Source organism: Pinus tabuliformis, chromosome J (genome assembly GCF_031772625.1).
Source record: "Pinus tabuliformis cultivar Carrire ecotype Pingquan chromosome J, CPIR1, whole genome shotgun sequence".
Classification (NCBI taxonomy): domain Eukaryota; kingdom Viridiplantae; phylum Streptophyta; class Pinopsida; order Pinales; family Pinaceae; genus Pinus; species Pinus tabuliformis.
In genome coordinates this window covers 1,484,247,545-1,484,267,371 of record NC_142295.1, presented here as the reverse complement: position 1 = coordinate 1,484,267,371, position 19,827 = coordinate 1,484,247,545, and the positions used below count along the sequence as shown (strand labels likewise).

Here is a 19,827-nt window from a genome sequence, read left to right as displayed (position 1 = left end):
GAGGTATTGGGATCTTGTTGTAACTTTTGAATGAGTGCCTGCACTTCTTCATCATTCTTCCATTCATCCATTCATCCCTTGCTTCATTTATCCAATCCGGTTGGATAATAGAAATGGTGTAGAGCAATGCTTCCACATACTCATCCTTTCTTAGGAGTGCATCTGCAACAACATTTTTCTTCCCTTTTTGTAGATGATTTCAAAGTCATAAAACAACATCTTTGTGATCCATTTTTGTTGCTCTTCTAAAGGTAATATTTTTTCTAAAAGGTATTTAAGACTATCATGATCTGTTTTTACCCTGAAGTGTCTTCCCATTAGATAATATCGCCATTTCTTAAGTGCATGTAATATTGCCCACATTTCCTTCTCATAAATAGCTTTGTGTAAATACTTTCCTTTGATTGGATGACTTTTGAAAGAAATGGGTCTTTCTTCTTACATCAAAACAACACCAATTCCATCTCCTAAGGAATCACATTCCACAATAAAGGTTTTTGTGAGGTTTGGCATAGCTAAGGCCAGTGCTTGGCACATTGGCTCTTTAAGATGTTCAAAGGCCTTCGTTGATTCTGGGGTCCAATAAAATGCATCGTTCTTCAATAATGTTGTTAGGGGTGCTAATATTCTCCCATAATTCTTAACAAACTTGCCATAATACCCTATCAACCCAAGAAATCCTCACAGATGTTTTATGGACGTGGGGATTCTCCATTTCTTAATGGCTTTAATTTTTTAGGGTCTACCTTAACACCTTCATGAGATACAATATGACTTAAAATATTCCACCTCTTGTACTCCAAAGAAATATTTGAATGTTTTTGCATATAATTGTTTCTCCTCCAATATTTTGAGCACCCTGTCAACATGTTGAACATGATCCTTCAATGACTTGTTGTAGATTAGTATATCATCAAAAAATACTAACACAAATTTTCTAAGGAAGGGTTTGAAAATGGAATTCATCAAACCTTGAAATGTAGAATGTGCATTAGTAAAGCCAAAAGGCATGACCAAAGTTCAAAATCACCCTCATGAGTTCTAAATGTTGTTTTTAGAATGTCTTCAGTCTTCATTCTGATTTGATGATAACCTGAACAAAGATCCAACTCGGTGAAGTAAATTGATCCATGTAATTCATCAATGACAGGAATGGGGAATTTACTTTTAATAGTGAGCTTGTTGAGCTCCCTATAATCCGGACACATGCACCATGATCCATCCTTCTTGTGCACCAATATTACTGGAGAAAAGAAATAACTTTGACTAGGTTTAATTATACAACCTCTAGCATTTCTGCAACCATACATTCAATTTCACGCTTTTGGGCATAGGGATATATGTAAGTCCTGATGTTTGGAGGAGCACTTCCTGGAATCAAATGAATAGCATGATATTGATCATGAATAGGTGGAAGGCCTTTGGGAGTCTAAAATACCTTTGACTGATTATCCAAGACTTTTTGGAGATCTAGAGAAATAGATGATTTCGATGTGGGAACCTCTAGTGAGCATAATTGTGCAAGAAGATTTTTCATGGAGTTAGAGCTTATTATCTTTTCTGGTTTCCCCGTGATACCCCTTAATTCAACTTCCTTTCCTTCTGAAAAAAATTTCAAGAAACGTTCTTGAAAATTAAAATCCATTGTACTCAAAGATTGTAGCCATTGGACTCCTAGTACAACATCAACACCACCCATTGGAATGGAAAGCATTGGAATATTCAATACATATTCTCCCATGGATAGCTTGATATTATGTCACTTTCTAAAGAAATTTATCGTTCCTCCATTTGCAATCATCACTTGACACTCTGGTGCTGGATATAGGAAGCAATTCAATTCCTTGGCTATCTTACAATGAATAAAATTATGGATACTGCGCGAATCAATCAACACTATTACCTTTTTCTTCTTGATATGTCCTTATATCTTGAGAGTTTGTGGAGTGATAATTCCAGCCAATGCATTACAAGATATGGTCTGATTCATTTCTTATTTCTCTAGGGTTTGTTCCTAGTGTATATCCTCTTCTTTTGACGTTTCTTGTTCCTTTTCTTCCTACTCTTCGCAATCTATGTAAAATAATTTCTTCTCAGCACACTTATGAATTTTAGTTTATTTTTTATCACAACTGTAGCAAAGCCCTTTTTCTCTTTTTTCTTCCAATTGTTTTGGTGTCAACCTTGTAAGTTATGGAAGGCTAGGGGCAACAACACTTCCATCTTTATAGTTGTGAGTGGTAATCTTCCTTGTTGTTGTAATTTTTCTTTCAATTTTTCGTACCAACCTGAATGCCTTCTCCAATGAATCAAGTTCCCAAAGGTGAACCTCATGTTGGATGCTATCCTTTAATGTCCCTATCAACACATCAATCTTATGCTCCTTTGGAATATTTTTTACCCTTATATTCAATTTTTGGAAGTCCTCAATGTGCTCCACCATTGAATCCTTTTGTTTGAGATTTATCAATTAGATGAAAAAAAGTGTTGTTTTTGTATCCTCATAATGTGCTATCATTTATTCCATAAAAATTGCCCAAGTGACAATTTGTTTATAAGAGAAAAGCCATCAATACCATACAAACTGGTTGGGTTCCAAATATAATGTTGCAATGCGTACCTTTTGAGTGTTTTGCACATTATGGTCATCAAAATATTGCTCCATATGTAGTATCCATGTTACATGATCCTTGCCATCAAACTTCCTCATATCAACGTTTCGAACACGGTGGGCCTTCAATCCAACGTTAGAGTCTATGAAATCATGATTAACATTTCTTTTGTTCTCATCATGAGTTTCATTTACTACCCTTTTTCCATTAGTAAGCATTTCTTATAGCAATTTTGTTAAATCTATCTTTAAATCTTCCATGTTGCCTTTCAGTTTTGCTTTTGTACCATCCATCTTCTCTTCCATGCCATCCATCTTAGCTTCCATTCCATTCATCTTAGCTTCCATGCCTTTCTTTAAACCATCCATCTTAGCTTCTGTTACTTTTTGTGAGAGTGAAATTTGTTTCACTTGGTCTCGTAATTTTGATATATCATGTTTCATTTCTTCCTCCTCTTCATGATCCATAGTAGAGATTTTAGGTTGCTTACTAGGTGTTTCCATTTTATTTCTTCGGGGCATCAATTAATGATAATTATGCTTCACTATGTCCTTTGAATTCCTTCAAACTAATTTTTCAAACCAAACTTATGCAAAAATTTAAAAAGACTACACATTTTTTTCGCTTTGTAGGAGCTCAATATGGAATCTATTGTATCTCTATAATTTTACATGTCCAAGGTATGAAAATCTGTCCTGTGGTATCCCTGTGAATCCTCCTTACAACCCCACAATTCTGATCGAGATTGGATTCTCCAAGGAAGTGTTATTCCAAATCTCCCACGATGACTTGATTATAGGGTTCAATAGAGAAAACTTGTACAAAGTTCCATGTGTCAAATGATAAACAGAAAACTACAGTCTGTCCTCTTTTTGTCACTATTTACGAAATTTTGATCTGATGCTCAGAGAGAAACGTATGAGGATTTTCCCTAGGTCACTTGTTTGAGATATAATTCAGGAGCCTGTAAAAACCGTAACTGCTTTGGATCATATCCCCGAAACTATAGTGAGACAATATCTAAAATTCATATCCAAAGTTCATCAAGATTTCAGCTCAAATGGGTTTTAATTTCATCTTCTGAAATGTCGTAGAAAAAAAGTTATTTCGAAAATACCATGATGACCTGTTTGCAGTAGGGACACCCTATAATCCAAAACTTTGATACGAATGGTTTTGCAACCAACTCACAAAATAGAAGAAAACATAGATCAACAAATTCAAAATCAGCGTCTTTTGGGGGGAACCTCCTTTACATTACACAAATGAACAATTCTTGGATAATACAAATGACAAGACCTCCTTTCTATATATAGGAGTCTAAGGTGTCACAATATAATCAAAGCTGACATAACAATAATAACAATAACAATAGTGGGCTTCTATGGGGCACAATAATACAATATGGGGAAAACATGGGCACAAAAATAACAATAAGGGGCTACAATGACAATAATAATAAGGGAATACACTAGTAATATAGGGACCTAACAGTGCTGGAAAAAGGCCCACAACTTTTAGAACCAAAATAAATTTAGAATGTTAGTAAGTAACTTAAGAGAAAATTATCAAAAGGAATGTGTCTTAAATGAGTTTTCACAATAACCATGAAACAAAATGTTTCCTCTCCTTGTGGGGAGCCTTTGTTGACTTTATCGGTACCACCATCAATAATGAATTTCAAAAGTCTAAATTCTACTACCATGTTTATCAGAATGTCATCCAACAATACGTTGAATGTAATGTGGTTGGAAGGGTGAGCCATGTAATGGGTTTGTTCCGAGCTAATATGATTTCTCTCTTTATTTTTTCAGCATGACATAATGATCGAGCTAGAAAGGTTGAGGCATGAGCTAAATCATACTCTAGGCATGTTTGTTGTACAGAGGGAAGATGCAATGGAAGCGAAAATCACGGTGAGTTTAATCTATCTATGTTACTTTAAAATTTCTAGTCGAGTTGAATGTAGGTATATGCAGTTGTGGGTACTAGGTAGTACACTGGAGGGTTGATGTTTAGGAGCTCAATGCTGGTGACAGGCCAATGAACTATCTCTCCAAGTGATGAAAGACGTGAGAAAAGTCGAGGAAGCAAAGAAAAGAGAAGAGATAGCGAAAACAATCACTGCAGAAGAGAAAGAAAAGAGTGAAATGGTCATTAGGATGGCTGAAACAACTAGACAACTTACTAAAAAGGAGGCCCAAGAAAGAAGAGATGCAAAACTAAGAGCCACAATAGAAGCAGAAGAGAGAAAGAAAGCACATGAAGAGCTTGCATCTAGCCATCAAGGATATTGAAGATACTCAATAGAAGAAATTCAAACTACCACAGATTTCTTCTCTGATTCACTCAGGATAGGAAAGGGAGGTTATGGTGCTATCTACATGTTCACTTTGCAACATACCATAGTGGCAGTCAATATTCTTAAAAATGAAGCAACTCAAGGAATACAAGATTTTCAACAAGGTATTAAATCTATCAGGCCAGGCAGTAACTCCAATAGGCAGTAAAACTGATTCGATATATTTCATTAGGTATGCTATTGTTATATACAAAAGGGTGTGACTTCTCAGTTCATCTCTTGATGACTGTTCTCATTCCTAATCTAACTATTTACATAAATTCACCCAATCGTGAGGATTAGGTGTCAACATTCCCCCCCTTAATCTGAAGGAATGTTGGTGAGTCTAAGCATTGTTATGAACCTTTCAAGCTTTTCTCTTCCAAGCGCTTTGATGAAGATGTCTGCAATTTGCTCATTTGTGGAAAAATGACGGAGATGGATTGTTTTGGCCTCAACATGATGTCGGATCAGATGATATTTAGTATTGATGTGCTTTGTTCGATCATGGAACTTTGGGTTCTTGGCCAACTTTATTGCAAAGGTGTTGTAAATCATGAGTGGAGTTGATTGTACTTGTTTTACTTGCAAATCTTCAAGAATTTTCCTGAACCACACAATTTCTTTTGTTGCTTCAGCTGCTGCCACGTATTCTGCTTCTGTTGTGGAATTTGCTGAAACTGATTGTTTGCGTGATCTCCAGGAGACAACTCCTGATCCAAGACTCATAGCATATCCTGAAGTAGATACCCCAGTTTCTTTGTCTCCATCGAAGTTTGAATCAGAGTATGCGATCAAACTTAAGTCATCCACCTGTGTGTACTTGATTCCAAAGTCTTGAGTTCCCTTCAAGTACTTTAGAACTCTTTTTGCAGCAGACCAATGTCCCTCACAAGGCTTTTGCATAAACCTGGAGAGGATTCCAACAGCAAATGAAATGTCTGGTCTGGTAGTAGTAAGGTAGTTGAGACTTCCTACAAGTTGTCTATACTTTGTTGCATCCTCAAATTCCTTTCCTTCAATAGATGTGAGCTTTAAGTTTTGTTCCATTGGAGTAGTAAGAGGATTGTACTCTGTCATGTCAAATCTGTTTAACAAATCTCCAATGTATTTCTTTTGAGAAAGAAATATGGACTTTGGATGTTCGGTTACTTCAATGCCAAGATAGTAATGAACATACCCCAAATCAGTCATTTCAAAACTTTTCCCCAATTCCTTCTTTATGGATGCAATGTAGCTTTCATTTTTCCCTGTCACTAAAAGATCATCTACATACACCACAAGATATACAACTGTTTTGCCAACTTTCTTGACAAATAAAGTTGCATCATCAAGATCAAAATGATTGAAGTTGAGTTTCAGAAGATGCTCAGTTACTTTTTCATACCAGGCTTGCGGTGCTTGTTTGAGGCCATACAAGGAATTCACAAGTTTACATACTTTATGTTCATGTCCTTTCACAGTAAATCCTTCAGGCTGGGACATAAAAACATTCTCTTTTAGATCTCCATTTAAGAAAGCAGTTTTTACATCCATTTGATGGACTTTCCAACCTTTCTGAGCTGCTAGTGCAAAGAGTGTCCAGATGGTGGCCCATTTTGTTGTGGGGGCAAAAGTCTCCTCATAATCGACCCCTTCTTTCTGTGCAAAACATTCTGCCACAAGCCTAGCTTTGTGCTTGTCAAGTGAGCCATCAGCTTTGTACTTGTTCTTGTAGACCCACTTGTAGCCAATTGGTTTGGTTCCAAATGGTGGATCAACCAGCTTCCAAGTGCTTTGCATCGCTTCTTTCCATTCATCATGAGAAGCAGCTTCTTTAAAGGAAGTTGGTTCAAAATCTGTAGACAAGTTCAATTCACAATCATAAGAAACATCCATATCAGTAGGTGAATTAGAGTCATCCACATCACCTCCATTTTGCCGGTTTGAATTTATGGTTCCTGTTTTTACAATTTCATCATGATGAACACTTTCAAGTGTCTTTGTCAGCCACTTTGGGGGACCTTTCTGAGATGGTCCAGGCTGCTCTGTTGATTGAGTTGGGACTGAATCAAGATTGAGTCTCCCAATTCTATCAATTACACCACTTAAAGCATCATCGGTTGTTGGAGTTTCATTCAGGGGAGAGTGTTCTTCAGAAGAAGATTCCACATGTTGATCTAGAATAGGAATCCCCCCTTTAATATGTGGAATCTGATTATCAAATTCTTGAAACGATTTTGTTTTTGCGAATCTATCCAAGCGATCAAGTTCCCCCTCAACAACATTGTCAGATTTGGATGATTCAAGAAAAATTACATCTCTAGATACAACAAACTTTTTATTTACTTCATCATAGAGGTGGTATGCTTTGGAGGTGTTTGAATACCCCATGAAGATACACTTACGACTTCTAGCACCAAGTTTTTTTCTATGTACCTTTGGTATCAAAGCATAACAGGTGGAACCAAGGACCCTGAGATGTTTTACCGAAGGAACATGTCCATACCACAATTCATAAGGAGTCTTGTTTCTTATAGCATTAGATGGACATCTATTCTTTATATATGCAGCACATATAAAAACATCAACCCAAAACATTATCTTTACATTTTTGAAGAAAAGCATGGATCGTACCATATTCAAGATTGTTCTATTCATTCTTTCAGCTACACCATTTTGTTGGGGATTATAAGGCACAGTTGTTTGATGTTTGATCCCATGTTGGTGAAGATATTTTTCAAATTCATTTGATGTGTATTCTTTTCCATTATCAGTGCAAATAGACCCAATATGAGATTGTGCATCATTTTCAATCCATTTATGAAAATTCTTGAATGTTTGAAAAGCATAAGATTTGTTCTTCAATAAATAAACCCAACACGTTCTGGTGTAGTCATCAATAAATGTCATGATATATTTATCTCCATTTGTAGAAGGAACATGCATTGGACCACATAAATCTGAATGAATGAGTTCAAGCTTCCTATATGCTCTTGAATGTGAATCATGAAAAGACTGTTTGCTATGCTTTCCTAGAATGCAAGCATCACATTGCTTATGTTTCCTAGGAATTGTAGGCAAACTAGCAACACCATTTTTCTTCAATAAGCAGAGACTGTCATAGTTTAAATGTCCAAATCTAGCATGCCATAATAAACTTGATGGAAGTGTACCTTCTTCATGATGAGAAATATATGAGAAATGTTGTGCATGAGCAGAGGTTCCTTGTAGTTTGAGAAGCCTTTCTTCTTCTATTCCCCTCATGACAAGTGAGTGGTCAGATGCTTTTCTTACCTCAAGCTTGCCATCAAACATATGAATGGAGTGACCTTGCTGGCGGATGTGGACCAAGGACAGCAAGTTTCTCTTGAGCTGTGGGAGATATAGAACATGATCCAGAAGAAAGTCTGGAAGACCAGGCAGTTTAAGCCTCATTGTGCCAAGCCCTGATGGCTTGATTTTTTATTGATCTGCAAAGTATACTGCTCCATCAACATTGTCAGTAAAATCTTCAAAAAAATCTTTTCTATGAGTCATGTGATAGGTTTCTCCTGAATCAAGCAACCAATCATTTTTCCAAGAAGAAAGTGAAACATTAATCAAATCTTCATTTACTCCAATGTTACATTGTGCCTCAACATAGTGAGTGGATTCAGGTGCTTTACCTTTGTCTGTATCATCAGTTTTACCTTTCTGTTGATTTATTTTCTGCTCAATTTTGTCCCATGGTAGCTTGCATGTAGAGGCATCATGTGATCCATTTCTTTTGCAACGAATGCAGTGCAGATCTGCCTTTTCTCCTTGAGAATGTCTGCCCCCCCTGCCTCTGAAATATCTTCCTCTTCCTCTTCATCCACCTCTTCCTCTTGTAGAATCTTGAGTAGGATGCTTTTCTTTATGAGCAAGGCACACAGTCTCTTTAGAAGATTCAGGGGTTGTCTTCTTTCCAAAAGCTTTCTCTCTTTCAGCAAACTTTTTCACAAGAGAGTCAAAGGTTATGTCTTCGAGATTTCCATTTGCTTACAAAGACTTAAGATAATTGGAGTAAGTAGGATAGAGTGCCTTGAGAAAAGCAATAAGAGGGATATCGAGCTCAACCTTAGTGGAATTGATATCATGCATTATAGACTTTACTTCAGATGCAAGAGCAAGAGGATCATTATTTTTCAGTTCAAGAGTGAAGAGTTTAATCATGAGTTGAACAACTTCAAGTGCAGAATGTGAGTCATAGAGTTCTTTCAGCTTTTGTAAGGCTTCAAAGGAAATTGAATATGACAAAATATGGCGACTCACCTCTTCATTTACAGATGCTGCAATTAATGCATAAGCTTTGTTGTTCTTGTTTTCCCAAATGACGAGCTCTTTGTCTGAGGTAGGCTGTACTGGGTCTTTGTCTCCTTCTTTGACATACACCCCTTTCCACAACTCATTGAAGATGAGGGTCTGTTTTATCATCCGGGACCATTCAGGATAGTTCTCCTTGCTAGTGAGAACTATTCCTACCATGGATATGATTGAATGCATTCTGTAAAAAATCCAAGAGCTGTAAAAATACTGATACCAAGTCAGGCCAGGCAGTAACTCCAATAGGCAATAAAACTGTGAGTCATAGAGTTCTTTCAGCTTTTGTAAGGATTAGGTTTCAACAAAATCTTCAAAGCACTACCTATGGTTAATGCCCTTAAAATATAAAACTCAATAATAAATCTGCAGAAGATTTTTAATACTTGGGTTGCTTATTTTGTTTTTAAATCTTTGGTTGGGTGTTTTTCTTTTCCTAAATTGTTCAGATTGAGATATTGAGCCGAGTTCGTCACCCTCACATGGTACTTTGGCTTGGAGCATTCCCTAAGCATGGGTGTTTGGTATATGAATATATGGCAAATGGTAGTCTAGAAGACCACCTGCTCTGCAAGGGCAATAGTGATCAGAATCATTCGGGAAGTGGCATATGCATTTATTTTTCCCCATAGTGCAAAGTGAGAGTCTATTGTTCACAGTGACTTGAAGCCTGCAAATATGTTACTGGATCATAACTTCGTTAGAGAAGTCAATCATGCAGGTCTTGCCAGGCTTGTTCCTGTAATGGCCACAACCATGCTAACCTGGTACAATAGCACAGTCCCTGCAGACACATTTTGTTATATTGATCCTGAGTACCAAAGGACTGATATCCTTGGCTCCAAGTCTGATTTGTATGCTATGGGAATAATCATTCTGGAATTACTGACAAGAAGACCACACATGGCTGTAACAGATGCAGTTGAAGAAACCATTGAGGATGGTTCATTTCAGGAGATCCTGGACAAAAATGTTGGAGATTGGCCTCTTTGTGAGGCTTTGGAATTAGCACTATTAGGGATGAAATGTGCAGAGTTTAAGCATAGGGACAAACAAGACTTGTAGAAGGATGTTCAACCAAAACTTGAGAGATTCAAAGCCCTTACTGTTGCTAAAACTAGACATGTTAGAGAGGAAATTGATGTTATGCTCCCACATCACTTTTTTTTTCCTATACTCTAGGTTAGTTTTTCTCACCCAGGTTTCTTGGTTTTCTTTTTAAATATTGGTTTCAAATCTGCCATCCTTACTAGAAAATATTTCCCCTCAAGTACACCATCAACCAAGATTTTCAAAATGTGAACTCAAAATGTGAGTCTAGATCAAGAAGATGCAGGAACCTTCCAGACATCCAATACATGCACCTTTTACCATAGGACACACGTATAACTAAATATATGTAATCCCAACCCTTAGAAATTGAGCTCAGCTCTATCTTAACTTTGAACTAGAAAACATATCACAAAAAAGCAACAACTGAACAACATAAATAACATTACACCTATATAGAACAATGGTGGGTGTCCCATCAACTAATTTTTTTTGCGATACATAAAATTTAAAATCAATTTTTTGTGCATTCCTTTGGGCAACACTAATATACGATTAACAAATAAGAGTTTCCTTTATTAACTAATGAAGCAGGTACTTAACAGATCCTTGACTTACTAATTAAGAACAAAGAACATGTTAATTATGAATGAGGGGACTTATTTGGACTGAGCACTAATGACCCACAGATCATGAACCTTAATTTATTCCATAATGCCTAATCACTTAACTAAAAAGGTTTTTTCTATTGAAATTTCAACGAACTGTCCTCAATTTTAGTGTGCTGAAATTTCAGCACATTGTCCTAAATTTCAAAAGTGGCATTTCAAATAACTGTCCTGAATTTTAGCAAACTGAATCATTAAACATTGCTGCCTATATTTCTAGAGATTATCCAAATTTTCAGCAGACTGCCATTTCATCAAACTGTTGATAAATATTTGCAAATTGTACTAGAAAGTTCCCCTAAAGGTGCAAAGATACACCGAAGGAATAGAACACGCCTATGATGTTACTGAAAATGTTTCAGCAAAGGAAATATAAAAACCTAAAGGGTGGAGGATGGAGGGGAGGAAATGTGTTCAGGCTTGCAACAATCTCACACTTGTGTCGATACCTGTCTGATAGATGTTTCTCGAACCACTATTCTCGATTAAGTCATTTTTTTCAAATCATATCACTATGTCAAAATATTATATACACATTATATCCAAGCTATAACATGTAGGGTAATGAAGAGAAATATTAGTCTTTGGATACGTAATTAGTCTATAAGGCCTTGGATAGACGATGATTGGGCGACCTATTGATGCACTCCTAGTTGCTAAGTTACGAACTCCTTATTTAGCACTGAATTTAGAGGCAATTAAATTAGCATTCTTTACTTTTTCTTCTAGCTGAGAAAATTTTACTATTTTGATCATAGGAAATGGTAAATTGAATAAATATAAGTGCAAATAAAATCACTTGTTCATAAATTCACTCAACAACTCCTTCAGCATCTTTTCTAATGACTTTAGTTGCATCTGCCAATAGGTGGATGAGGATAATTTTACTTTATCTCAACTTTAAACTTTCTAGGCTAGATGAAAATGACTATAGAAAGGGACCATGTGACAAAAATGTAGATTCAGAGAATAATTCAAACGTCACAAAGTACAAGATAATGTGTATTTTGGTGTTTTGGAGCTTGACTGTAAAGATTTTCACATGATAAGCATTTCAAAATTGGAGAAATAAAGCTTAGAGAGAAAATGAAATTACACAATCAAAACTTCATTTCAAAAGGCTTAATGTCCAGGAAATTTCACTTCTTCACATTAGTTAGGTAACTAAAGAAAACTCTTGTTCTTAAGTTGTTTTTCCACAGCTATATGTCATTTGAAGACAACAACAAAATATTTATTTCAACTATCTCTAGTAGCATAAAATAGAAAATATCTTCACATTACATGTGGGCCAATTGTCCAAAATCATCTTCAACCTCATCTTCCTCATAAGGGGCACTGGAAGATGGTGTTTGAGAGCTAGAAATCACAAGTTGTTGTGGTAAAGGAGACCCTGAGGCTGTAGCATCATCTTTTGAAAGCACACTTTGTAATTCATCATTTAATACAAGACCTTACCGAAGAAGCTCGTCATCCATATGGTCATAATCAATAAAATATTGTCAATAAGTCAAATTGAAATTTCCCAGAAACAAACTTAAAGAACTCAAAAAACTTCATACGGTGTCTCAAGACCCATATGTCTCATTTCATGGACTTGAATGCAAAGAGCAAAAAACAAAAAAATAAGGCATTCATAATAAGATTAGTTTTTTCAAGAAGTTGAGATTGATATCAAACAAATATTTTAATGGGTGTGCCATAAAAATAGCACTCATGACGTGAACATGGACCTAAATCCACTTTATGATACAAAGGCCATTTTCATTCCATATTATAATTATAACTCTATATGGAGTTGACATTAATAACAGAAGAAAATAATATTATTAAAAAGTAATAACTAACAATAGAATATGCTCATATAGTCTGAAAAAGTTCAATTCAATGTTGATGGTGCACAAAGATTAAAAGTAAATAAACTCAAATCTTAATTGATAATGCACTGTGTGATATAAATTTTGAATCAAGCCAACATATAATCGCTCCACCTCAACCGAGACCCACTAGTGCTCAAAAATAGAGATGTACTAACACCAATGCAGGTGCATCTGAGCGGATTCAATGGTTGACCCTATGAAGTCGGAGTCCAGAACAAGTTGGACACAATTTGTTGAGTATTCGCTGAGATTGAAAATACCCTTTCAAGCTCTTCAAAGAATCAATCAAATCTCATCTTCCAATCTCTAATTTAGGTGGACAACTTGGGGTTGTGGAGGGAACAACAATCGAGACACCATGGTTGTTGCTTGGCACAAATGATCAAGTCATCAACCTCTCAAAGGGCATGGTGCATTCTTTCAAACATTTTTGGATGGGCCCTAGGAGCATTCTCTGTTTCTCTTGGAATTGAATTGAATTTCAATAATGGCATAAAAAAATCCCCATATGGGTGAAGTTAGTATCAAGATCACCAAGCACATGATCGAAGCCTAATCCACTGAAGAAAAAAATCTAAGGCTTATTGTTTAAGGTGAGCTTCTGAACACTGGCTTTCCTTAGAGTTTGGAATAGATATCACTACATTTGGAATGAACAATACATTAGGCTACGAGATCTTGGTTGTCTCAATTGAATTTCAAATAGACTGATATGTCAAAGCATTGCAAAAAATAAAATAAAACAAGGAATAATAAGTTCTTAGAGTGACTCATGAGAAACTTTAAGGGAGTGTTGAAGTTTGCACAAATTTGGTTTACTTGACATTGCTCCTAACTGACAGCATTAACAGAATGCTATGCAATGTAGATCTAATCGTAGAGGAGTCTATTTGCACAAACAGAAGCAAGGTGCATTCTACAACCTATGTAAGTGTGGTGATACATCAACTCTTTGAACTTGTGGAATAATTCATTTAATTTTGATTATACAGTTGGCACTATTGAATATGCACACAAACCTAGACACACCTAAACCCATATTCAATAAGCACCATGTGAAGCTTGATGATACATCTCTCGAGTTTGTAAAAAATAATGGATCTTTAGCTCATACAAACAAATAATTGATATATCAAATACTATAACTCGAGCATGTAACCTACACTAGGCTAGATTATTTCCCTGTCCTACTTCAAAATCCAGATTCGTGAAGTGGAACTCTAACTCGTTCACAAAGTTTTTATTTTTATTTTTATTTTGAGCTGACTCAGCCCAGGGCTCAAACACAATTCATGGTTATTAGACATCCACATTCTCACCATATATTGAGAGGTCCACATATGTATTTTAATAAGATATCTTAAAAAAAGCATAAAAGTATAGATCTCAAATTCATCAACAAAAACAAAGGTGAAGTCTTTAAAACCCCAATTTAGTTTTCGGGGTTTAAATTGAACACAGGAGTTGTTTAAAAAATTGGCCCACAATTTCTGATCAAACGAGCTCCATATTTTGAAATCTTAGCATGTGAGGGAATTCACATCTATTTTAAGGAATCAAAAACCAGAAATTTTGGAAGAAAACCAATGGAATGAAGTAAATGTTGTTAAATCCGCAAGCACATTCACCTTTCAACGATTGAAGGGTGAAATTTAAACCCATATTAAGGATTAAAAAGCCCAAAATTAATAAACAAATTGGAAGAAAACAAATGGCATGCAAGAAATGTTGTTAAATTCACAAGCATATTGACCATTCAGCATGAGAAAGTACAATAAAATAGCAGAATAAGGGAGGAACAAAAGAATATCGTTAAAAAAAAAATAAAAAATCCTAATTTGGATATTTTTCATTAGATGCACTCAAGAGAAGTATACAACACACCTGTCTAGAGACAAATTATCCCAATCAATGAAGAATACTATATATATAGATATATATACTTCTCTTGAGAGGAACAAAAGAATATCGTTAAAAAAAAAAAAATCTTAATTTGGATATTTTTCATTAGATGCACTCAAGAGAAGTATACAACACACCTGTCCAGAGACAAATTATCCCAATCAAAATATACAACATTAAAATATTTTATTTTAACATTTTTTCTATATATAGATATATATGAAATTGATATAGACATAAACTAGTTAACAAAGATCTTCAAATAATTTATTTAAATCTATTGTTGAAATATTTTTGAAAAGTATAAGATTTAAACATTTTGCTCACTTTTTTTTTCTTCATTTTTAATTACTTTATAGCATGTTCATTTTTTCTTTTATTATAGCCGACATTATTTTAATGCATAATTTTTATTCTTATTTTAAAAGGGTACGAAGGGATGAACAAACTTAGACATCCCTTCATATTGGGTTGTAGAATGAGCCTCTCCCCTCAAAAATGAGTTTTTGAGTACACATTATGGATTCACCACCCTAAAAAATTTGGAGCACTAAGATGGAGCACTAAGATCGTGAAGAGTTCATGACCCAACATGGATTTTGGAGCACTAAGATTACGAAGAGTTCACAACTCAAGATTGTGATTGCAGCAAATCCTTTTGAAATTCTAAGCAAATTATCACAACCCAAGCTGGTGATTGCAGTGAATCTTTGTGAAATTCTAAGCAAATTAAACCAGAAAATATGCTAGCAAAACCTGCAAAATGTATAAACATAAACATTTTCTAACTATTATTAGTAGTTGAAAATAATGGAAAATATGTATTATTGGGGACAGTTTGTTTCACAGTTATACATGTATCCTAGATTAAAATTAGTTTCTATTTTCTAAGATTAATTGAACACAGCATTCTCGATTTAAGCTTTCCACGTGCACTTTACTCGACGGCTAATTTCAAAATATAATATAAAATTTTAACCAAATCTTTAATCTTTAAAATAAATCTTATTTAAAATTCAGCCAATTAATTTAAAAGTCGGTGATAAAATATTCCTTAGTACAATTTTGAAGCATATATCACCGATCGAGGTTGTAATTTGTTTCGATCATTGTTTTGTTTTAAACAATCCTCTGGGACATGTCGGATGTCGGATGTCGGGATTCACAGGTAAATTACGATGAGAAACGTTATGCATGAAAGTCGAACTTGGGCCATTCAACTGCATCCCTTGATATAAATATTTAATCTCAATCCAGCCAGAGGATATCTTTTGTTTACATCAAACTCAATTATATATATATGGGGAGAGGGTTTATGAAGGGATCGTTGATGAGTTTGGCACACCTCAAACACGACATATTGATTACGATAGAGTTCAATTAACAATATTACAAAAATAAAATATCTTTATAATCTATATCTTTAATAGCAAGGCACATAATATGATAGTTTGCGTTTTTAGATAACTTGGTGATGGGCACATTATTCCTTTGCTCAGTTTCAAAACTCAAATAAAGCATTAAAAATATACATATGGTTTTTTTTATTTTTAATAAAATATTTATAATTTTATAAATAGAAAATCATTTTATTTAATTATAAAAATATATAATATATTGAAACATTTAATTTATATTTTAGAATAATGTTTTATAAATAAATTTATATATTTAAAAAATTTAGAATTAATTTATCATTATATTAATAATAAAAATATCAAGTTTTGACAGGACGACTTTTGAGTTGGGGGATTGCACTTTAAATGCAAATCAAAGAAATTGATTGTTTTCAAGAGGAATGTAGAGGTAGGTGATTTTTATGAGAATTGGTTTCTATCTTTTGAGTTGGGGGATTGCACTTTAAATGCAAATCAAAGAAATTGATTGTTTTCAAGAGGAATGTAGAGGTAGGTGATTTTTATGAGAATTGGTTTCCATCAAGGTGACTGGTGTGAATTTGATTGCTTTAAGACCTCAACCATGATGCTTCACATATTAATTATAATGTTTGGTATTATGTTTAAGACAACTCCGATAAGATGGATAGCAAGGAGGAGTTGGTATGGAATAGTTTCCTATGTGAATGGCTCTAGAATGGTGTTATAGTGAGTTTGTTAAGTGTGAGAAGCGTGCTTGATATGAAGATTATATAACAAGAGGTGACGACATTCACTTTTCTTTTCTTGAAGGAGCTAAGGTGGGAAGGCAACTTTCTATATCCCTCGGTACTTCCTTATGAATATTTTTGGTTTCATGGAGGCAAGTAGCACCAAAAGGGCATGCAAAAACAAAGGGAGTGATACGAGCATGTCACAGAAGGGTAGTTGACTTATGGCTAGGTTTTCTTTGCACTGATCATAATTGAAAGGAACTCAATGATATGTTGAAAGGATCTTGGAAAAAACTCATTAGCAAGCTTCTAAAAATGAATCCATTCTACCATGGAAAGAGAGGTCAGCCTTATGACTATAACTCTTTTACCCTCTTGGTCGTGTTAGTATTATTGATTGTTTGAAAGTTAAGGTTATTTTTATAGATCCTATGGTGAAGCCAATTTTGGAAGGACTTATGATTTTTTTATTGTAAAAGGGACCAACTTCTTGGCTTGTTGTCTAGATTTTGTGAGAGAAGTTCATGTCTTCAACTGAGGTTTCATTTATGGCCTATATTTCGTAGTGTTAGTGTTATTGAAACCTCAAACTATTGTTTCAATTCTTATTTATCATTAGCGCAAATATTCAAAAAGTTGGGATAAAGCTTTTCCTTCCCTTCAAGTTTTAGTTTATCATTGGATTACTAAAGAAAAAATCACTTGCATAATAATAGTGTGGGGTCCTAGACCCCAAGTTGGGGGTGTTGGAAGATGGCCCAGACGGGTTTGACTGTCTAAAATTTAAAGAAATTTACCTACGAAAATGAGCTTCTCCTAGACAATGTAGTGTCGTTGGTAACTGCACAATGGATATATTGGCTCAAAACAAATCATACTATGCCTTTACATGAGGGATCATCATAATTGGAAGCCATCTATGCACAAAAAACCTCCTAATTATCAACATTATTGGTTTCATCTCAATCCAACCAAAATGTTGAATTAGGATACTAGAGTTAATAGTGGGGTAGCATATTACTAGGAGAGGGCCCAAAGGGGGCAATCATGTAGATATCAAAGTGCACAGGATCTTGCCAAGTGCTATAGGCATTTGACTCATGAACCAATTTAGGAGGAAATTACTGGGGTTGAGAGTGAAACTTAAACTCTTAAATCCGCACTCTCTGAAATAGAGGTATTGGTTGAAGGGGAAGTCTGGATCCGTTGAAGGGGAATTATTGATCCCTATTATAGGGTACACCAGATGGTGATTCAGCTAGTATATGAAAGCAATGAAGTTATATTGGTAGATAAAGTTTATTTTGGGTTGAGCCTTAGTTGACAAACATGAGTGTCGGAATGATGTAATCCATTCATTGGAATGCTTCATAGCCACTTGAACCACATGGATCGCAGACTCGATCAAATAGAGCAACACATTGGCTTACCCCACATGGGTAGTACTGCTCACGAGAAATCCAAAGACCAAGTCTGAATTATTGTTTCAAACACAGAGCCTTCAGATTAATATCCTAAATCTTTGCTCAGATTAAATGGTGAGTAGATTTATCATCAATATTTGTGATAGCTCATGAGGAATGACAATTTGGATATGATAAACCTTCGCCACCAATGGGGCCATCATATTAAACGCAAGTTACTCAGAGATATATACATGCATACTGAGCATTTCTTGCTCAAAAGGTGGAGTCTATTTGACCACTTGGGTTACCAAATGAAGTGAGGATAGTTTTCAAGCGGAGAAATGCACCATGTAGGTAGCTTCTCTTGGTTCTTCAATTTTCTTCACATTATTTAAAATTTGGCTTTGTGGTTCATATGTTATGTCAATATTTCTTTTTGTTGGTGTTTTATTGGAAATATTATGGGTTAATTTCATGGTTGGTTTGGGGACACAAATTAGTCTTAGCAGTAGTTCAATAATCTCAATATCCTACTGGAACACCATGCAAACATTGTGTTCACTGAAATTAAGGTTGGTGTTTTATTGGAAACATTATGAGTTAATTTTGTCGTTGGTTTGGGGACACAAATTAATCTTAGCAGTAGTTCAATATACCTAACCAAAAGCTCAATATCCTACTGGAACACCATGCAAACATTGTGTTCACTGAAATTAAGGTTGAATATGGCAGCTAGGAGACCATATAGGTGGATTCATCCACCAATTAACTTTATTCATATGTAACCTAATTTCTCTTTTTATTGTTTACACTATTTTTTGTTATGTGTGCCAATGTTTTCTTTATGTTTATTTAAGATGTAGTGGAAATAAACTATAAGAACATCTTACCCACATTTTTTATTTAATTGAATTTTGGAGAGATAGACATGATTTTTAGTGGTCAAAATAGTTTATATTTTGCAACACATAATTAAGATATAGCGAAAGTAAACTATCATAACATCTTACCCACATTTTTTATTTAATTGAATTTGGAGAGATAGACATGATTTTTAGTGGTCAAAATAGTTTATATTGTGCAACTGGTCTGGTATCCAGTAACACATCAGTGACAATAAATAATGAATGTAATTTGATTTTCCTCCAACTTTCTAAAAAAAATACACTTATTTATTTATGAAATCTAATTAATGTATATGTATATTTTAATATTTTTAAATTACAATTTTACAATTAGATTGATATTGATTTCTTGTTATATTATAAACAGATTAAATTTCTTTTAATTAAATCTTTATCTTATAATTATAAATAAAAGACTTTAATATATATTTTTTCGCTTTGTTATCGACTTCCATATTTGTGGTGATTTCAATATTTATAAATGAAAAATGGTGATATATTTTTATACGCTCTCACGGGAGCCTAGTTGATCGTAATATATTATTTTAATTCAAAATAAAATAGCTCTCTCATTGTTTTTATAAAATATTCTTGATTATACTAGTAAACTATTTATGGTTCCCTCGAACA

At 34.6% G+C, this 19,827-nt stretch overlaps 1 protein-coding gene and 1 pseudogene across 1 annotated transcript in view; one reads left to right on the top strand and one right to left on the bottom strand.

Annotated features, from left to right (window-relative positions):
- Positions 1 to 19,827, bottom strand: part of LOC149232999 (uncharacterized) — a 288,896-nt gene that overhangs the window by 228,635 nt on the left and 40,434 nt on the right. The gene's annotated exons all lie outside the window — the stretch shown is intronic.
- LOC149233001 (U-box domain-containing protein 34 pseudogene) lies at positions 9,955 to 10,341 on the top strand (annotated as a pseudogene).